The 20162-nt window shown below is 42.4% G+C and overlaps 1 long non-coding RNA gene across 1 annotated transcript in view; it reads right to left on the reverse strand.

The window, feature by feature from the left end:
- Nucleotides 1-20162, reverse strand: part of LOC311581769 — a 55065-nt gene that overhangs the window by 2204 nt on the left and 32699 nt on the right. The window lies entirely within an intron of this gene.

The following is a 20162-nucleotide window of genomic DNA, read 5'->3' on the forward strand; positions in this document are numbered from 1 at the left end:
CTCTCAGGCCAAATTGAAATACTAAAAAGCAATATATGAGATAGATAGCCACAAGGCCTCAAATTGATGGATCTGAGTTGAAATCTTATTTGCCCTGCATCCAAATCCTTTTCCCGCTTTGCTTCATTGGTTTGTTATTTTCTTTTTCCCAGCTTGAATGTTCCGGCCCAGATCATTAGATGGTAACTACAGATGGGCTCTGTTGAAGCAAAGGATGTGTAGCCATGGTGTCATAGTACTTGCTCTTGATCCTTGACTGACATTATAGACTGGCTGTCAACTGTTCTTCTGCAAGGTGTCAGATAATATTTTTCTTCTTACTATACTTCTTTGCCATTCACAGTCCCTGCAAATTTGTTTGATCCCAAACTAGAACCTAACTAGATAGTTTCAGGTCTTTTATGTTATGACATATCTTACTGTTAACACAGACAAAGAAAGCATTTAAGCTTTAGAAGCTTGTTTCTCAGGAATGAAAACCAAATAAGCTGTTTTGTTTCTTATCTTCAAAGTCTAGCTTGGGGGGGGGGGAGAGGGGAGTCTTCACTGGGGCTGGAGGGATGGTTCACTGATTAAGATCACTTGCTGCTCTTGCAGGAGACCAAGGTTCAGTTCCCAGCACCCACATGGTGCCTTGCTGCCACCTGTAATTCCAGTTACAGAAGATCCAATGTCCTCTTCTTGTCTCCGCAAACACCATCATGTATGTGGTGCACATGCAAACATGCAGGCAAACAGCCACAAACATATGATAAAAAACAAGTAAGTCTTTTTATGAAGAGTATCTTTAGTAAACAAAACAACAGCAACTAATCCCTCACTCACTAGATGCCTATATTAAGATGGTCTATGTGATCATAGGGGTGTGTGCTGGTAGCTGACAGTCAGATTGAGGAAATTAGGGTTAGATTGTAAAGTCGTGGACATGGGTCGAATGGTGGAGATGCTATTCAAGCCTACTCTATTAAACTTAGTGGTTAGCTTGGTGAATAAGCTTTGATCAATGTGGTGGTTTGAATAAGTTTGGCCCCCATAGAGTCATGTGTTTGAATGCTTGGCCATAGGGAATGGCAATATTAGAAAGTTTGGCCTTATTGAAGTAGGTGTGGCCTTTTTACTGTAAGACATGTGTTACTGAAGAGGTAGGCTTTGAAGTCCCTAGTGCTCAAGCTCCACCCACTGTGGAACAGTCTCCTCCTGGCTGCCTTTGAATCAAGATGTACAATTCTCGGCTCCTCCAGCACCATGTCTGCCTGCATGCTGCCATGCTTCCCACCATGATTATAATAGACTAAACCTCTGAAACTGTAAGCCAGCCTCTACACCCTCCAAAAACAGAGTACCTCGCTGGGGACTGAGTGTACAGGCACACATGCTCACATGGGTATTTCAGATTCAAACCAAAAGGAATATGCTTTTAAGGCTGTCTGCATCTGTTGATATATTGTATGACTGTTTTTGTCTGTGAAGATGGATTTATTATTTCTAGGCTGAAATCAAATTAAATGACGCTCCCCGTTTTGAATAAAACACTTGGCTCTCGCTTTCCAAAATTGATGCTAAATATATAAAGATCTTGTCTCATCTCTTATATAATCCTCTTACTTCATTTTTTTATAAACTCATTATAAAATTTCTGTTTTGTGGACAATAGGAACTAGAGGCCAGACAGAGTTTTTGGAGGTCAACAAATGTTTTTGAAAAGAGCAAAGGGGTAGGGACAATAAGAGTTCAACTATTTCAAGTTCAGATATCTATTAGTAGGATTTTTGCTTTTGACTGATTTTGTAATGTACACAAAAGTCAAGTAATACTTGCCAAACCAGACCGTCATCAAAAGAGAGCATTATGTTGACCCTCTTTGTGACTGCCTAAAGCTGCAAAGTGATTGTGTTTCGTAGGGCAGAATTAGTTGCCTGACTTTGATGTTCCATAAATGAAGTCAATGAGGGTTTCACGCACAAATACATGACATATCCCTTTCCTTATTTTACTTTACCCACAGATCAAAATTTACATGTATATTCTTGGAAAGAAAACAGGAAAGTGAAGGATGTCCATAGCACCACTGCAGTGTCCAGGAGCAATGAGAAAATGGTCAAAGCAGATTGGTAAGGAGCTTGGGAAAACAGTCTATGTCTTCCCAGAATTGGTTGGGAGTTGACTGAGGCTAACAGCATCATTCCAAGGATAACTGGAAACCATATGTAAGTAGCATGTATGTGACTGCTAATCCATCACTTAGGGTATTCATCCATAACTTGTGCTACATTAGTCCTATGGAGCCCTTATAATGTATACCTTATTGTCTCCATTTTCCTAAAGAATTGAAGTTCAGATACTATAATTCTACCCATTTTTCCATTTATGTAGATTGATTTTGGGCTCAGAGATATTTTCAGTGAATTCTGTGCTTTTTCCTTGATACTATATATTTAGCCTTGAAGTCCTGGTGGATTTTAGGAAATGTGGTGCCGTTCTAAAAAATGAGTTGCTTGCCACCATCCATACCCTGAATCTAACTCCAACTGATAACCACTTGCAAATGAAAAATTAGTTTTCTCCGAAGAAGTCTCACCAGAAAAACAAATCACTCTTTGGGGCAGCCCTATGCCCTGTAGGAAATGGCCAACACAAAGTGAACTAACTCAACAGCATCTGTAGAGGGTCCTGGTCTTACAAAGTTGAGTCAAGCCATTCTATTTTCTCCTCTTTTCTTCTTCCTTTCCCCTATCTTTTCTGTAAACTTTCAGAACCTTGGTGAACATATTATGGTTTCCTATGTGTCTCTGCTTCTATATGCACTTCTTGTGCTTTTTCTTTGGATTTTTTTCCTTCTGCTTGTTTGTTTTGTCCCATTAAGATTTGTTTTGTTTATCTTTTATTTCATTTTATTACTATTTCTTGGAGCTTGTTTGTTTTCTAGGGGAGACAGAAAGGGTGTGGATCCAGATGGGAGGGGAGGGGAGGTGGGAAGAACTGGGAGGAGCAGGGGAAGGGGAACCATAATCAAAATATATCGTATGGAAAAAAATTTTTTTAAATAATAAAAAAATAACCTGTTGAAAGCAGACAAAAATAAAGTACAATTTATTTTTGTACAAATAAAAGTAGCAAAAATAAATCAGGAATCTAATCTCTACCTAGAGAGCAAAAACAAACAAACAAGAAACTTCACCAACTTTTTAATAGCTTTCTACTGAAACTTTCAAGTCTCTTGTCCATCCTGAGCCTGCATGAAGAAGGCACAGGCACTGGACATGGATCATGTCCAAGGGTCACAGGATTCTACTATTTCACCCATCACTACGTGGGTTCACTAGAGCACAGTAAGTTATACTGGGTCCCCCTTTTCAGTAAATTACTTTCCACAGTGGGCCATATCTCCTGACTTCTAGCTTTGCTGTTATGTTTTTTAAAAGATGCGCCTAGTAAGCACTCCCAGGTCTTACATAAGTCTAAACTGAAATGTTTGAATTTTTTCATGTTGAAACCTTTTCTCTGACATTTCTCCTATCTTCAGTTCTTCCAGTCTAGTGTTCACACTAGTCACATGGCCCTGCTGACTTTAGGCAGGGGAGTGTTTCTTCCAGGCTTGAATTAAACCCCATTATTTACTTCATCACCATTTTTACAATGGGAACAACAGCTTTGAGTGCACTTTTTATGTTTAACTGATTGCAAGTTAATATGAAATGTGTAGAGGAGTTTTAATCCAGCAACATGGCTGCTGTGGTAAGGGACCACATCCAAAGACCTTGGAGGTCTAAGTGATCCGGCTGGAATGCAGACACTTGCTTAGTACACATAGTTATCCCAACAATGAAAGTAAGGTTAGCTTACAGAAGGAAACATGCATATTTGAAAGTGAAGTCTATCTGGGCATAGCGGCAGATGCCTTTAGACCCAGCCCTCATGGAGGCAGAGGCAGGTGAATCTCTGAGTTCAAGACCAGCCTGGTCTACAAAGCAAGCCCAAGACAGCCAGGACTATACAGAGAAACCTGTCTCAAAGACAAAAACAAAACAAAACAAAAACAAAAAACCAAAATACTACAACAACAAAAACCAAGCCCCACCCTCCCCCCCCCCAAAAAAAAAACAGAAAGAAAGAAAGAAAAGAGAAAAGACGTCAGGAAAGAGGGCTAAGATAGCAGTGCAGAGTGGGAGAAAGAGGAGGCAGTTTTACCTGGACAGTTGTAGAGAGACAGTTTGCGGGGGAGGTGGGGGCGGAAGTGGGGGCAAGGATAGGGTTAAGCACAGGTGAAAACAACAAGCTAGACAATGAGAAGGAGCCGGGATATTAGAACAAGTTGCCAGAGTCAGTTTGAGGCCAAGCAGAGTCCCTCCTTCAATCACTATCAGCTGATTTCTTACTCTGCTTATTGACCTAGGATTAACTTCATTACATCCTCTGTACGGAGAGCTCTTGGATTAAAGGTGTGTGCTAGGGCTGGCTGAACCACACCGCAACCACCTGTTTACAGTAAGCAGAAAGCTCTTGGGTGAAAGGGGTGCGTTAAGGCTCAACCACACCAAACAAGAAACAAGGTGTTACAGTTCACATTCTCAGGGTTCACAGTGAGATCCAGTATCCTGCAGCAGATTTGGACACTATATTCCCTACTGGAAACCTGCGTCCTTTATTTTTCTTTTAACAGGCAAAGATGGCATAAAGTCAAATAAGACACGAGGCCGCTTCCTTCTAGAGCATTCCACAACTTTGTAAAACACACTGACGTTTTAGAGAAACATATTTTACACTTGGTGTTGAGGTTTCCTTTCCTTGTGCGTTCATTGTAGTTTTAGAAATATAAATGTTGAAGGGCAGATACGGCTGCCAAAAAAGGGTAATGCAATTTTGTAAGTAGCAAAAAAGGAGTTAAATAGAGATGAAACAGAAGAAAGGGGTGTCCAATGTACTACAGTTAGCAATGAGTGGGGGAGACACTTGCTCATGTGAGCAACAGGTCCAATGTTCTTACATAAAATAACCTCTCTTAACTGTTTTCATGCTACCCTCTACTTCAAATCAGCCATGTTTGTTTTCTAGTCAAAATTCAGAGATTGGTGGTGGTGGTGGTGGTGGTGGTGGTGGTGGTGGTGTGTGTGTGTGTGTGTGTGTATTGTTTGTGTATGTATGTATATATATGTATGTATGTATGTGTGTGTGTGTGTGTGTGTGTGTGCATGTTTACATGTGTGAATGAGAATGTCACAGGGCATCCCTGATGTCAGTCCTTGCCCTCTATGCCATTTGAGATGGAGTGCCTTCTACAGCACTGTGCATGCTGCCACACAGATACTGGGATTCTCCTCCCTCTGTCTTAGGGGCTCAGAGACCACAGACTCGTGTTAGTCAACCCTGGTCCTGATGCTTTCCTGGCAAATGCTGTACCCATTGAACCCTGACCCCAGCCCCTGTGGCTATCATCTTAGTTAGAATGCTGTGAACTTTTGGAGAACTCAAATTATATCCTGTTTAGGAGTGTATCCTCCTTCAAAGCTAGCACCCAAAACCGGGACAATCAATAAACATGCAGTATGAAGCTATATGTCTCTAGTGATGAAAAATACTAAAACCCCATGTTAATTTGCGGTGGTCCCATTGGTTCCCACCCTATTTTAAGGGGCAGAAAAATGTCTCAGATCAGAGTTTCAGGACTTCATCTTGCATTCCTTTCTGCTTAGCCTCCTGTTTGAAGCATTGGGTACCAGGCCCGTCACAGCAGCTTTCTCTCTTTATGCCTCAAAATGTTAATGCAACAATAAGAAAAGGGATTCCATCAACTGCCTTTAAGAACAGATACCCTGATTTCCAAGGTTTACACTTATTGAGTTCTCAGATGGGCCCACAGATTTCCTCCCACTTCACCTAGATGTATGGCAGTGTGAGCTAAAGCTACCAACTTAAATTTGAGCCTGTCTGGAAAAGTTTGCAATTAGGGTGCTTTTCCTCTTGCTGACATCCTGGGACCCACACTCACATTTTGTCTTTGGAGATTTGAGGCTTAATGGCTTGGTACCTGTTGGATGAGTCTCAGAGAGTGCTGTCGCTTGCCTGGTTAAAAAGGTGGGAGTGAGGGGCGGTGGGAGGGGAGGAAGCTGTGCTTGATCCTTATGGAAGCCAGTTAAAATTAATTGGAAAAAGCTTTTAAAGATCCAAGATGCAGACCAAATGTATCTCCAAGCGGGGCCTCATCCCGCACCGATCGCGAAGGTCACCGAGAAGCTGCAGATTTATGCGGAGGGGTTGGGTGATGGAAAATGAGACAAAAGCATTTGGATTTTATTATTCCATTTACTCTGACCCTGGGCCATAAAGGGTTTGGAGAGCCTGTTTTATGTATTCAGCTGGTTGCCACACTGACAGGCATTTGGAGCCACTTAAATAAACCACCCCGGTCCCACAGCTGCAACAACACCCTATCAAATATAAGTTAGGGTCGACCACGGAGCCTGCAAGGAGGATTCTCCAGCAGGTGCGCTCGGGTGAGAGTTTGTTTGTTTGTTTTTGTTGCACGTTGTTTTGCAAATAGTTGTCCTATCCCTGTACTGCTTTTTGATGTGCAGTTGACCTGAGTGCTGAAATAGATTTAAAAAAAAAAAATGTGTGTACAGCTTTGGTTTGACCCTGATTTTTAAAATGTCCCGGATTTTCACTGAGCTAGAGCTGGCTTCACGTAGGGTGTCCCATAGTGGGTAGCAGGTAAGGATTTTGTCTTGCTAGATTTAAGCTACACCACTCACCTTTTACATTTGTGCTGTAAGATACCTTTTTTTTTTCCTCCCTAGACTCTTTCTAACAGGTTTAGTCATGAAAGGTACAATGGAAAAGCAGACGAGGGGCAGAATTCCACATGGAAGACAATGAAATTCAATCCACAAGTGTGCCTGGGTAATGGACAAAACACCTGTCCGGGGTTTATCATCTTTAAGTGTGGGTACGTAGGAAATAAACAGAAGGGAGGGAAGAAAGCCACATCGGTGACAGCTCCCTCCGTGGAGATTCTACCTTGCAGGTCTCATCATGTCTCCTCGGGGAAACGCATCCCAGAATGCACTGTTGTTTCCATTGTATAAGTTTGAGAACTTAGCCTGAGGTAAGCTCACAGGCACGTGGCTAAAGGCTTACTCACGCAGCTACACCCCATGGCTTGGGCCCCACACGCCCTTCTGTCTATAGTAAAATATTTTGCACGCTGTTGAGAGACGTACAACTGCCAGATAGTCCTATTCTGAAAACTAGAGACACCCAAGTTGTAAGAGGTTCTAAGATAGCCGAGGCGGTATGACGCCATTTCATCACAGGGACACTGCCCTGCTGAAGCCCAGGGAGAGTGTGGACAAGCTAATTGACACTGCCTGCTTGATTTCCTGTCCTTCCTTTTGAGATCTATTATTCATAGAAAGGCCTTCAAGACTTTGAAGTATTAATCTCTTGTCACAAAGACTGGCTTTGTCCTTCACTGTCCTCCACCTTTGATATAAATGCACCCAAAATGTACTTTGTGACTTCTACCATAGCAGGTTTTTCTTTTCTTTCCTTTATTTCTTTGATGCAATTTCCCCAATATCTGAAGTTACCAACAGAAAATGATGATAGCTAAAATCATTACATTATTTTTCATTCAAATTTTATGAGCATCTTGGAGAGGAGTGTCAGAATATTGGTAGATCTCAATTGGGCTGTCAAAGAAAACTTTTGGTAGAAAGTTGTATACAAATACAAGGTTTTCATCTAATATATAGTATTAATTGTAGTACAAAAACATCTATTCATTGCTTTAAGAAATATATATCTAACATACAAATACTATTTTAGAGTTTAGAATGTTATGTCAAATAAACAATTGTCAATTAATTTTGGAAACATGCTAATCGCACTTCTTATCTCTTCAGGTAGACTTGGCAGAAATGGGAATTTACTTCTTTGCATCTTTACGACATTTAGCATTCATTTGCCCCATCACCATGAGCCAGCCGCAGATGAATATGTAGCTTTATATTTTGGGGAATCTTTTTGAGGTACACCTTCTTCTCCTGTTGGCCAACATCATCACTTTGCCCCTGTTTGCAACCTATCCCATTATCCTAAGAAAACCACAGTTGGATGACTCGGTGTTAGACTGTGAGTCTACGGGTAAGTAGAATTTATTTCCATTTTTGCTAAATTTCATGTACTGGATTGAATATATGAAAAGTAAAACATTAATATGATGGTCAAGTTCTTAAGACTAAGTTAAACAGTCCTTGTTTGAAAGCTTGAAAACTGAGATACCCTCAAATCTAAAGCCTTTGAAAACCATCATGATGCCAGAAATGAACATTTCCATACTGACCTGATATGAAGGGTCTTGGTCAAAATAGATGTGCAAAAAATATTGTATCCCTGCTCTATGTGCAAGATGTGTTAGAAACAAATAAATGTCATGTTTAGACTTAGGACTCATGCCCAAGGTTTTCCATTTTGGATATAAATAGTATAGCAACCACCCCCTGCCCCTATACAAAATTGGAAACCTTCTTGATCCCAATTAGTTTGCATCAATTAAGACAACCAGACTGTATTTATTTCAAATTCTGTATCAGCCCTGGATATTCTCCTGGCTTCATCTTTGCCTTCTCATCTCCTCTGCTCTGTGCCCAACCATCACCACCCATTGACATTTTCCTGTCTTCTTTCATTGAGCTCATGCAACGCCCCCCTTCTACTTAATAAGGAAGCCTCTTTCCTAGAGCACTCTTTCCCCCCTGTCCCCCCCCTCCCCGTTAACACTTCCTGCTCCCAACTGCCTAGCTAAGCTCCTCCCCCAAGTGTAGCAAATCCCATCAGGCTACTGTGTAAAAAGTGCATGGGAATATGTATGGAGATCATGCCTATCAAAATGATCAGCAGCTCTTGGGGTAGAGAGAGACTGATTTGGGGGGGGGTGAGGGGGTTTCGAGACAGGGTTCCTCTGTGTGGCCTTGGCTGTCCTAGACTTGATTTGTAGACCAGGCTGGCTTCAAACTCACAGAGATCCACCTTTCTGTGCCTTCCAAATGCTGGGATTAAAGGCATGTACCATCACTGCCCAGCTGTGGCTGGTGTTTTGATTCAGATGGGAGCTGGAGACTCTGTTTACCCACCCGGGCCTATACCTGGCAGGTGGGATGGATTAGATGCTGTGATGGTTTTCACACAGTGCTTTTCGGCACCTCCTGGTCCTTCTAGAGACCAACTCCCCCTCCTTTCCTGCTTGTCCGTTCTGCTTTAAACGAATACGGGTCAGTTATGCATCCTCCTCTTCTTTTGTACGACTCCTGGTCTTTGCTCCACATCAGTGGCTCTGAATCTTCCTAAAGCTGTGACCCTTTAATACAGCTCTTCGTGTCGTTTCTTAACTGTAATATTGCTACTGTTATGCATTGTAATGTAAATATCTGGTATGGGGGATATTTGATATGTGACCTGCAAAAGAGATCTCAATCCACAGATTAAGAAATATTGTTCTACATTATGTCAGAAATAAGTTTAATGCAATTTCTTTTCTACTGGCTGACCTGCTTAGAAGTGGCTACTTGTGTGGGTACCCCATGGTACTACTCCATATCATAGCTCAGAACTGTTATTTTTCTGTCTCCTTTTCCATTTAGCTTCTCGGTCAGGAGCTCTGAGGCAGTCCACTGATGCCTGCACATGCCATCCCAAGACAGGCTGAGATCTGTGACTGAAGTGTGCACACAGAGTAGGATGGGAAAGTTAGCTTTTACCATAACTCTCCCAAAGTCTGGAAGTTCATGGGTTTTTTTTTTCTCCCAGCATTGTTCAGTGTACAGCTGGGCTGACTGAAAAGCCCTGAGCCCCTGCGTGTGAATTTTAAAGGTAGGAATAGTATAATAAAAGCTAATGGTGATTCTTGATGACTTTGGTTGAAATTGGAGCACCTGCAATTTAATTGACGTTCTCCCACCCCCACCCTGAAGCACAACTTTGGAACATCTATGGCAGACCAGTTTGCAGCCGGGTGGAAAATCACTGGATTCACGTTAAACTTCTGCAGCCATCAGATGGTATTCATTTGTGGTGGCACAAGGGGGGGGGCGGGTGGCGGGGAGTAACTTCAGCTTGGGTCTGAAATAAAGAGGGAAAGGCTGCCGCTTGGCATGGGGCCTTTACACTGTCTAAAGTTAGCAATGCTCCGAACTTGATACACAGCCTCCCTCACCCACATTTTGGCATTTCTAGGAAATGTTACATAAAAGAAAGACCAAGAGATAAAATTTAGCTCTACATTACGACTCTGGCAAATATATCTGTGGCTAGGGGAAAGCTACATGGACCGTCTATGCAGTGCAAATGACTACCATGTGAACGGAATTCTTGGTTGAGTTAGCACCCTCCTTGCAGACAAAGAGAGATGACAAAAAAAAAAATGCAAATTCCTAGTAAAACAAATTCACACTTTTCTTAAAGCAGAAAGCCTTTCTATGATTTGCACCAACCAGTCTGCCTGAGTAATGGTCTTATATGTAAGTGGAAATCCTTTTTGATATTTACACTTCTGATTTCTTTAATCTCCACTTTGGAATTGATAGACAATAACAGCACATTGCTCCCTCAGCCGCCCTAGTACTTGTGCATATTTACCCAAGTGTCTACAGTGAGGATTGTACACAGATCTCTAATCCACCTGTCCGTGTTACTTAAAAGCCCAGATAAAATCAGCAGTCTTTAGATCTTAACCTTTTAAGTCTGAAATGTTTTTCAAGTCTGGCCATGGCAACCGAAAGCTCGGGGGGGTGTTGGGGGGGGCTGCACCCAGGGAAAGAGGAGGAGATGAGGGAGACACGGAACCGTAGGAGGATGGCTGTATAAAAAGTGTCTCGGCTTGAACCGCCGTTGCATTCAAATAAATCAAAAACTGTTATAATAATCGCAACTGTGTCCATAAGAAGAGGGAGGGTGACCTCAGCAGACAGAAGCAATCCCGTTTATGGGGCGGTGACCTGGGGCTGTACCTGGCCACCCAGCTGTTGAAACAAACAGCTTGGATTTACTTTCAGCTTCCTCCGTGAGTGTGTGTTGAAAAAAGGGGTAATAGGGATAGGGAGTCCTAAGTATTTAATGCACCCCTAATTATACTGAATATTCTAAAAGTAAAAGAAAAAATACAACACATATTTTAGGTGTTTGAGTTCGCTGTGGTGATCGCATGCCACAATTGCGTGCAGGGTTTTCCCTAGTTTAAATTGTGAGACTAACCACAGCAGAAGACCACATTCATTACAAAGAAGAGATAGTTTCAACCTTTATTGAACATGAGTTCTGTGCAAGGAAATCAATGCTCATCCCACATTGTCTCTGTAGCAATGGCTCATCTCTCACTTCACCCGCAATCAGCGGGTAATTTTGCTGCAGAACTGAAGGCTTGTTTTTCTTTCTGTATCATTCGATATATATGTGTATGTATGTTATATATACACATATATAATATTTTAACTAAAGAGAAGAAATCAAACAGAAAAGCAATTATAGTTTCTTGACTCCTCTCCTGGGATACGTTAATAGAATAAAATTGCATATTTTCAAAACCACAGATGTAAGGTGAAATGGGAAATTCTTCATTAAGAAAATTCATTAAAATTCTTCATTAAGTAAACAATCTTTTGATCAACTGTGTATTTTTTTTTAATATAACTGGTTGATGTCAGAGGACATTTCTCCACTTGACGAGTTTTCCATTGATGACCATTTAAGCACCCCCGGTCACTAGCCCAAGCCTCCCAGGCGGTGATATGAGGGCTCATCTTTCCATTTTTCATCTCATCTCGATTTTTCCTCAAGGGCAGGCACTATATTTTCTTTATTTCTGTACCCCTGGCATAGAAGGGAAGCTCAGTACATATTTATCAACTGACTGCTTGAATTGCTTAATAGCAGAAACCTATAAACTTTTGATTGAAATGCTGCCCCAAGATCCCACTCCAACTTTAGTTTTATTTGATTCGGTCCTTGCTGCTACGAGCAGGTGGCCTTAGCTGCTGTGCTGATGTTCCAGGTCCCTTCCACTGGGGATGCAAGCAGAAAGCCATCCATCAAGAGTGGGTCCAGACCTCAGGTGCTGCCCACTTAGGATGGAGTCCACAGACTCCCTTGCTTTTCCTGGTGCCAGCCATAATAGCAAATTCAATACTCAGGCCAAGAGCCTCTCTGTGATTAACTGCTTTATTCCAGATATTGCACTGGTAACTTTATATCCATTATCCTATTTCATATTCCTATGAACACTACAAGATCAATTTAATATTGATAATGTACCATCAGTACCACCAAGACACGTGATGCCCAGACTTGTCTAAGCTTACGCAGGCCCTGAGTGACAGTGCAAGAATTCAAGCCAGGATGTCAGATGTATTTACCATACAACAAAAACAGGCTGGATTGCGTAAGGATCTGAGGTCAAAATCCACATAAAAAGCTGAACATGGCCACACCTACCTGAAACTTTGTTTGGATGGGGAGCAGAAACAGGAGCATCTCTGGAACTTCCTGGCTGCCAGCCTGGCTCCAGGTGCAGTGCAGGTCTCAGGAAAAGCAAAGGGTGACAGATTAGGACATTCTATATATTCCTCTGGCTTCCGTGAGTGCAATACACTCTCACACACACACATGTGTGTGCACACACTCATGCACACACAGATATGAATGCCACAGACACATACACACACCTAAACACACTACACACACAAGCGTGCACCATGCACACATACATAAACATATAAATTAATACACCACACACATACATACACATATAAACTAACACAATACACACACATTCGTAGACATATTGATTAACACACCACACACACAAAGCACACACATGTATATACCACACCTATACACACCACATACACACAAGCACACACCTACATAGACATATAAACTAATACACCACACACATACAAAGACATGCAACTCAACACACTGCACACACAGCATGCACACACAAGCACGCAATACAGCATGCACACACAAGCATACACATATACATACCACACACTAAGAACATACACATATTTACACACCACACAATACACATATATACACACACAAGCACACATATATACATACCATACACGTACACATATGTACACATACAAACTAACATACCACTAACAAATGCACACATGCCATATAAGCACTCTTATTCACACGTGTACCACATGAGCACACGTGCTCACCACACAAACTTGCACACACAAACATATTTATAAATGAGGCAACCCAATTTTCAAAAATATAAGTAAATGCCTACACTAGAAATCTCCCTGAAAGGTGGATAAATGGTCAATAAACACATGAAAATATTCTCAGCCTTATTATTTACTATAGAAAGGCAAATCACAGCACAATGAGACACCATGTATGCTAGAGCAGCTATAAGCATTGGCCAATAACAGATGCTAACAGAGAGTGGGGGAAATTCGAGCAATCGTACTGTACTGCGCTGTCACGACAGATATTGGAGAAAATAGTTACATGACGATTGCTCAAAGAGTTAAACGTAAGATTACCACATCTCCCAGCATTTTTTTTAAAAATAGGAGTTAAAAAATCCTGAAAACAAACCAGATATCCAGGAACTAATGAGAGGATCAGCAACATGGTTTATCTATATAGTGGAATATTAGTCAGCCACAGAAAGGAAATACATTTTCCGCATTACGCATAGATGAATCTTGAGAACATTATGTTAAGCGAAAGAAGCCAGGCATAAAAGGCAGTGTTCTGGATGAATCCTTTTGGATGAAATATCCAGGGCAGGCATCTTTTACAAAGACAGATGCCAGTTAGTGGGTTGCTAGAGAGTGAGATTAAAGGTGAAATGAGGAGTAACTACTTAATAGGCAGAGCTTTTCTTGATGGCGCTGAATATTCTAGAGTTATATAATGTTATTAATTGTTCATGATTGTGAACTAAGAGCCATTAAATCACACACTTGAAAGCTGGTAAAACGACAAATCCTGTTCTGTGATTTTTACTAAGCTCAGTCCCCCTTTCCTCACCTACTTGTATAGCGATAAATACCTCTTCTTAGATTTCTGGTGCAGATTCTTGCTGCAACCTGGAGCCCAACACAGTTTCTTTAGAAACTCTGTAGATCAGGCCTATGACTGCAACACCCTGAACACACCTGATCTCTGAGGCTAAGCAGGCACGGACCTGGTTAACACCTGCGTGGGAGAACTTATACAGATCTCAACCATGATGAAGGTTTGGATTTGTACATTTATACTTACATTATGGCAAAGAAAAAACCCTTAGTGAGCTTTGGTAAAATGTTAAGGAAGCCAACACGGCTGTCATGTGTGCTAGAGTGTCACTTTGTTGAGAAAAAAAATCCCGTGAACATGGAAAAAAATATTCCTTTGACTGCTTGAGTGCATCTTTCTTACCCCTTTTTTTTACTTTCTCTCTCAATCTAGGCCCAACAAGGGTCCCCATAGACACAGAATAAAGGGTATTGTCTGGTGGGGGATTTAATTTCACTCCATCACAAGTGACCACCGCAGCCCTGTCATTGCAATTGGTCACACTTTTTTGTGTGCTCTATCTTACTAAGGTCCCGTCTCCTCGCAGCCCACTGCATAAGCTCCTTCTCTGAGACAAAGCTCTCCAACATAATGAAAGAGGTGGAATTGGGAACGAAAAGTCAATGGACACAGTTATCAATTTGGGCCCCACACCCTCTTGCCTCCTGGGATTTGGCCCCAGTAGCCATAGAGGCGGTAGCGGGGCCTGCTGTGTAGGGAAAAAAAGGCACCACTGCAAGGTTTGCTGAGGCCAAAGGAAGAGCTGGTGGCTGCTGGGCAGTGTAATCCAAGGCCCTCCGGAGGAGGAGACCACCATACAGGCGTGTGCGGATCCCATATCTGCAGCCCACCTCGGAGGGCCAGAGCTCGGTTTAGCTTGCCTTGGTTCATCAGAACCGAAGCAGTAGAAGTGCATCCTGGGAAGCTGTGAGCGGCATCTCAGCGTTCACTGTGGGTTTCTCTACAGGTCTGACGGCTCTTGCCACAAACCACAGTATACTTTGAGATTGATCCTGGGCAACGAATGAAATCTAAACAAAAGCAAATGTGTCTTACTTGTGGCAACGCAAGAGCCCGCTTTGGGCATTAGGGGTGGTAATGGGGTTTAGCCACATCCCTCAGCAAGGTAACAGAATTCATTCGGAAGCATTCACAGAATGTTGTATATGCTACACTTCTCTCTGTATTTTAGCTAGTGTTTTAAGGATGGGGCTTCCATTTCATTAAACTGTTTCGATTCTAACATGTCCAGGACTCCCCGTGGAAGATCCAGATGAGCCTCTAATCCCTCACACGCGGGCGTCCCAAGAGCATGAAGTGGTCTGCCTTCCACAGCACTCTAAAAAGGGAGGGCAGGTATCACACATGATAGCATCCTTCTAGATCACAACTGCAGCTACCAGGAGTGCTGCCATGCTCCTGTTCTCCCCATGGCTGCCTTTCCATGCAGAACCAGTACTTTTATGTTATAAATGCAATTTCTAGGTCTATTAATGCAACAATGAAACAAGCATGCTTGAGATGACTGTGCTCATTTAAGGTCCTTCCCCCATCCCTATGAAAGCTTTGAAAACGGGGCCAAGGAAGAGGTGACCTTGACATTTGATTCTGTCACTCATTACCTGTAAGAGTTGAAGAAATTCACTTAACCTGCGTTCAGATTAGCATCTTCATTGAATAAATCAGAAGAACCACCTTCATCTATGAGGTTATCTTGAGATCCAATAGCATGGACTTGAAATTCTAAACAGTCGCAAGCTCCGGTGTTCTTACTATAGGTTTACAGATTTATGGCTGGCAATTTTTATAGTGTGTGTATGTGACGTTGTGTGCCAATCTGTATCCATCTTTTACTATGAGAAAAACACATTTCTATTCGTTTCTTGTCATTTACACACACACACACACACACACACACACACACACACACACACACACTGCTTTCACTGCTTTCTCTTTCTTTTAGTGGAGACCAACCATTTCCAATTGCATGACTGCGTCACCACCGTTTCCTCCATTCAGAGTGCATGCGCTCAACTACAGCATGGGGGCATTTTTTCTATGTCTTAGAATTCAATACAAAAGCCATGGAAGCCTCACTGGGCCACATCTAAGCCACCTCCATACTTGTCACCCTTTCACAATAATCACTGTGGCTATTGTACTTTTATGGAACTTTTGACCTGAAATTTACCTTATAAATATTTGTTATCTACTCCTACCCCACTTCAGCTTTAGGCGCTGGAATGGAAAGGGTCCCTTCCTGGAGCACTGCCCTTCGAGTAGCAATGAGCACAATGCTTGGGATATAGGAAACATTATGTAATGAATATTTGTATAATGAGTGATTCTATTAAAAAGGACACAGGCTATGGATCTCTTCGTGCATTAATCTTTACCCATGGAGTAGATGACCCATGCTCACTTCGTCCCTTTCTCTTGAAGAATCAGCTTCTCTTGCTCTCAGAGAGGATCCCTATGTGGTCTTACGTGTGAAGGGGATGGAGAGGGGGGTTCCGGGTTCTGTGAGTTCTCTACGGGGTGAGCTGTCACCGATGGTTAAGATGTAGACCTTGACAGACCATGCTAGTGTCTTCACAGCCTTGGGAAGGTTCTGGGAAACAACCTCAACACAAAGCCCAAATCAGGGATTCTTTCCATAACACATGCCACCCAGGGAGAAACTGGTCCCCAGGGAGCTGCAGAGATGCACCCTGCCAAAGGCGTGTCCTTGTATGCTAGGAAGTTAGGGCGGGGTGGGGGGCGGGGATAAAAGTGGGCCAACACGCAGAGAAGCTCATTCTGATGTGGCTTCCTGGTCTCTGCTTAGGAAGAGGGGAGCATCACATATCATAGAGGTGTCGTCTCCTCTGGGAAAAGGTAAAGCTGTGTGCAGTCATAATACGATGGTAGGCAAACAGGGCATGTTAGGGCTGACATTCAAACATTTATAGTGAGAATCAGGCCACATTACGGTTTCAAACTACGATGTCCTCCAAAGGCCCAAATGTTAAAACTTTGGTCCCAAGCAAGGTACTATGGGAGAGGTGATGGAAGTTTTAAAAGGTAGGGTCCAGGAGAGGGACCTACAAATCAGTGGGATGTACCCTCCAAGGAGACTGTGGGATGCTGGTGTCTTCACATCTTGCTGGCCACCATGATATAAGAGTTTGCTTCTGTTTTATCTTCCCACCATACTGGGCTGCCTTGCTATGGGCCCTAAGGGAGCGTGACCCATGAAACCTTGAGCCAAGAAAACCGTTCCCTTTCTAGGGCAGATTATCTCAGGTATTAGTATAGTAATGGGAAATGATGAAAATAGGGCCATCAGAAACAGACATAACTGTGGATGCCATAGCTTTTTTTTTTTTTTCGTTTTAAATGAGTTTTTGAGGTTAGCTTACACATTAATGGGTTTCACTGTGACCTTTTCATACGTGTGTGTTATTACACTTTGTGCTCCCCACCTCCACTGACCTTCCCCTTGCCCACCATGCTTCCTGCCTGATTTATTTCCTCTAGCCAGAAAGTCATAAAGTATTTTAAAAAGTTAAACAAGGCATCCAGCTGGGGAGCTGAGTACTGAGCAAGGAATGGGAAGGAGAGAGGAGGCTCCAGAGTGGTATGAAACTCATCTTTGGGTTTTTCTGCCTAAGCTCATCTGTCTTTACCTGGGTGACGTGTCAGTTTCCCTGGCTGTCTGGACTAAATCCTGAGCTTCAGGCCTAATAACTGCTGTAGTATTTCTTCCAGAAAACCCCTGGGTGGTCTTGTCTTGCTTGCAGAGGAAAAAAATTGATAGCAAGAAGCTTTCCAGGCTCTTCTCCTAAGCCTTCAAAGGGAAATGGCCCATCCATAAGGGCACAGCAAGTCCAAAGGACAGAGCAAAGGCAGCCATCCAAGGTCAGGCAAGCCAGGAAGTGAAGTATGCCCCAGAACAGTTGCACTGATGAGTTGCCTTCAAGTATGAGCTGGAAAGATAACTTTGCCATTTTCATCCCTCTACATTTTTTCCTTATGAAATGTATTAATTGAGCAAGAAAAATATGTCTATATCACAAAGTTTTGGAGACAGTGAAGCACTTGCTATGATTACCTTTTATGATTGTTCCTCCTCAAAAATATGGTTGGCCTAATGGAAGAGGACACACACAGAATCTGTGAACTATTCGGTCTAAAAAGACATTGACAAGCCTGTTTGCACATTTCTAACACAGAGCTATCAATGGTTCAGTATGTACCTTTGAATGGAAATCAAATGATTGGATCCTCTCCATAGATGCATTTACACCATCACTTTTGAACCCTGAAACATTTATAACATATCTGAGGACTCAGACTCAGAAACGCTGAGCAGGTCGCACTGACTAGTACCAATCTTAAGTCATGTCTTCCCTCAGATAGTCAATCATTAAACACTGAGTTCTGGTCATGGTGGGTACCAAGGCACACAGGTCAAGTTGGATAGTGTATAGCTATGAAGAGTGGATTTTCATAGGCCAATAAGCATGGTGGTCACAGAAAGAGAAAGGAATTATTGTGTGAGAACTTTGCTTTGTTCTATAGTTTTTATCCTCATTTAGAAGTATTCCCATGATATATGTCAGTGTAAATAACCCTTTGTCTGAAAGAAACACAAATGAGAGTGGCTCAGCAATATGTCTGTGAGGCAAAATGGGTCAGACCAGTCCAATTCAGGAGTCTAAATTCCCAGTGTTGGTCCTATTGGCATACTTCTTGGAGTCTCACTGTCCTTTACCGAGCTGTTTGGAAAAAGTAGCTGTCTTGGAAGAAGCAGCTCCCAACTTTTCCAGCTGCCTGCCTTCAACAGCACGGAGAGCCTAGCCCCAGTGTGACTCCATTTAAAGGAGTGTGGTGGTCAGTGGGCTGGTGGTGCTGCCTTTATCATAGTGATCTTCAGGAAACGAGGCAACACTTTTTATCTGAGGTCTCTTTGAGCTACTGTAATGAGCTACTCTAGACAAGGTGACTTACACACAACATGAATCTAGATCACTGCACTCTAGAGACAGCAAGTGGTGTCTGGTGAGATCCTGCTTTCTCAGGATCACATCTCAGGGTATCCTCATGGGGTGAGAGGGGCCAATAAACCCCTTTCTGGTATTCATAAAGATGCTAATTGCAGTCATCAAGGTCCACTGTCTTGTCCTATTGCCTCCCAAAGGCTCCATTTCCTAAGACCTTGGATGTTGGGACCTCAACATGTGAATGCGAGGTTACAACATGCTCTGAGAACAAGCTTTAATAGGATTGAAAAGAGTGCATCCAAGTGCTAGAGTAATGTGCTCTGTAGCATGTTTGACAGGTGCTATCTGTGCTCAGTCATTAGGCTATTGCTTATTAAGGTAGACCAAGAGCTCAAGACATTGAAGAGTCAAGATTTCCCAATCAGAGTCCTGGTCAGACTCAAATCATTTTAGATGGCTTGGAGAAAGGTTTCTTAGTGGAAACTGTAAGGGGAAATGATTTCTGACTTGAAGTAGCTACTAGAAAATAGAAAATATAAAGAGGGACATTTCCAAGGCTTGAGATAACGATCGCATTTCTCCAGGGGAGGATGGTTTTGTGAGCTATAAATGGATGCTCAGTGCAAGTGTCACTCGTGATATCATTTAGCTCTCCAGAAGGTTTCCACTCTTGAAGGAAAATGAGGGTGACAAACAGGTACAGGCAGTCTTGTGAAGGGTCTAGAAATGATGTGTTTGCTGCCCCTGAGAAGTAGCAAAGTGACTGCATGAGTGTGTTCCACTCCCTGTCACCTGGCCAAGTGACTTGGGGAGTGAATCAATCACCAGCTGGAGAAGGTAAAAGCCAATCATCTTCTGAAGAGATGGAGACATCTTATCTACCGCGGACTCCTCGTGAGAGCTGACTGGTTTTCTGTACAAATGGAGTAGCTCAGCAGAGTCTTTTGTTAGAGACACTGTATATTTTACATAACCTGGATTCATCTGTGCCAATCACAATTATTTTAAATAACATGGATTCATGTGTACCAAAGACAATTATGTTGGCATATGTTTGTATTGAAGACTATATGGCTCATAGCCCTCTGAAAGGCA

This window comes from Acomys minous (genome assembly GCF_964271855.1).
Source record: "Acomys minous genome assembly, chromosome: 2".
Taxonomy (NCBI): Eukaryota; Metazoa; Chordata; class Mammalia; order Rodentia; family Muridae; genus Acomys; species Acomys minous.